This window comes from Oratosquilla oratoria, chromosome 24, assembly GCF_046742065.1.
Source record: "Oratosquilla oratoria isolate Oo_2021 chromosome 24, ASM4674206v1, whole genome shotgun sequence".
NCBI lineage: Eukaryota > Metazoa > Arthropoda > Malacostraca > Stomatopoda > Squillidae > Oratosquilla > Oratosquilla oratoria.
In genome coordinates, this window is record NC_134800.1 from 48,354,345 (window position 1) to 48,356,844 (window position 2,500).

Here is a 2,500-nt window from a genome sequence, read left to right on the forward strand (position 1 = left end):
GAGGAGGAGGAAGAGAAGGAAGAGAAGATGGAGGCGAAGGAAGAGGAGGAGGAGGAGGCGGATGCAAAACGAGGAAGACGAAGGCAAAGAAGGAGTAGGAGGAGGAGGAGGAGGAAGAGTTGGAAGAAAAGGAGAAGGCAGAGGAGGAGGAGGAGAAGGAAGAGGAAGAAGAGTTGATGGAAGAGAAGGCGGAGGAGGAGGAGGAGGAGCAGAAGGAAGAGTTGGAAGAAGAGGAGGAGGCGGCGGCGGCGGTGACGGCGGCGGAGGAGGAGAAGGAGAAGGAGGAGGAGGAGGAGGAGGAGGAGGAGGAGGAGGAGGAGGAGGAGGAGGCAGGTGAGCGCGTAAGAGTGTCTGGCAAAGGTAGAATGCGGGGAGCCAGTCTCCTCATAGAAGTTGTCGGAAGCGGAGGTCGTGTTGTCTACGCCGCCGTCGCCGCCCAGACCGCTCTCGTTCGCTCGCTCACTCGGACTGTTGAAGTCCTCAGCCGGTCGACGTCGTCCGAGCCGCGTGTCCCAAAATCTCGACATTTTCCTCATTTCCCTTCATCCCCCCTCCCCTCCTTTCCCTTCCCTTTCTCCTCTTCTTCTTCTCCTCCTCGGTCTTTTCTTCCCCCATCCACCCACTTTCGAATTCGTTTTGTTTTGTTTTCTGTCTTGTGCGGGGGAGACGGTTGTGTCTGTTGGTTCGTCTGTCTGAGACGGACAGACAGGGAGAGAAAGAGAGAGAGAGAGCTTGTAGTTTCTCTTTCTCTGTCACTCTTTTTGATACACATCGACAGGGAGTTGTACATCGCCTTGTTGGGGTAAGTTCATTATCTTAGTTTTACATAAAGAAGAAAAAAGAAAATAAAAGATGAAAAAATATGTTCTAAATACACGGTTCTTACCTCTTCCGTCTCATTAAACAGAAATGGAAAAGACAGAAATTGAGAGAGAATGGGTACAGTGAGAGATGCGTGTGATATATTCAAAGTTTGGATGAATAAATCTTGTGGTTATGACCAAATCATCACAACCAATCACAAGGAATCACAGATAATGAAAACCAATAAAACTTAACGTCGACATGACGTCATAGCGAGTGACAAGAAAATATAGATTTCTTTTCGTTGTCATTGTCTTTACAATTTATCTTTTATTTTGAGTGGATGTACACGTTAATTTGCATTTTTACAGAATGTACATATTCATTACAAAAGCGAGAATGTGTAAATTTATTTCTTATTTCATGAAAAATGTAAGAATTCTTTGTATAATTACCCCAAGTCAGTCATGTGAGAGATTACCTCATCTCTCGCACATTTGAAAACGAAAAAACCGTTATCATTTACTGATTTCTTCAATCTAAAATAACAAGTACTTTTTTCTTTTTTTCTTATGAAAAATATATTTAATCCAACCTCAATATTTCTGCGCTCATTTGTACATTATTTATAACCAACTCTGGCCGTATTTTTTGTTTTTATTTTTCATCTGAAATGTAAAATTTTAGTCGTTTGCATTGTGTATTGTATATAATGACAAGATACTTCTTATCTTTATTCCTCCCTCCTCTATAATCTTTTTCTTTTTTCTTTTTAAACCTGATGGAAGAAAGCTAATATTTATTATTATGAAATATGGAGAGACGAGGAGTTAAAGAATACAAAAGAGGCAATGTTCTAGTAGATACACGCGTACACACACACACACACACACACACACACACACACACACACACACACACACACACACACACACACACACACACACACACACACACACACACACACACACACACACACACACACACACACACACACACACACACACACACACACACACACACACACACACATATGACACGCTCTGATACGACACAGCGTGTCATGTCCCTTAAAGAGACACAATCCACGTCTATGACACTCATAGGACACAGAAATGACGTGCGTTATTACACGCTGGAGTATATAAGTCTTATGTGATATGTCACTGACACAGATGACACATGTCACTCAGCGTTACGGACGCTCCCAGTGACACAAATGTGTCACGAACACTTATATGTGTCACTTGCATAGACATGACACACTTTCGGTGTCACGGACACAGAAGTGACACGATTCGTGTCACAAACAGACACAACGAAGACGACCTAATTCTAAATTCCGACAGACGATGTTATTTAGTATTAGAATGATCTCCAATCTAAATAGTTCTAAGAAACTTCATCTAGGATTCGATCGTATTCGATCACAACGTTAGTTTGCGACACGAAGCGACACATTCGACACACGCCGCGTCTGACACAAATCCACGTGTCAGACAGACACTGAAATGACACATTTACTGTCTACAGGCGATTTTATTCACGCGGGAGTGTGCGGGAGGGAGGTGGAGAGGCCCAACATCGAGTCCAGGGACGTCATATCAGTGACGTATTCATGGCATCACACCCATGGAATGACGTATTTATTACGTCACACCCATTTGCTGACGTGGCTATTACGTCACGCTCATCT

The 2,500-nt window shown here is 43.4% G+C and overlaps 1 protein-coding gene across 1 annotated transcript in view; it reads left to right on the plus strand.

The window, feature by feature from the left end:
* Positions 1-366: 366 nt before the first annotated feature.
* LOC143038622 (uncharacterized) overlaps positions 367-2,500 on the plus strand; it is a 439,001-nt gene continuing 436,867 nt past the window's right edge. The window contains exon 1 of the mRNA XM_076208085.1: positions 367-802. The gene's annotated coding sequence lies outside the window, so the exon portion shown is untranslated. The remainder of the gene's footprint in view (positions 803-2,500) is intronic.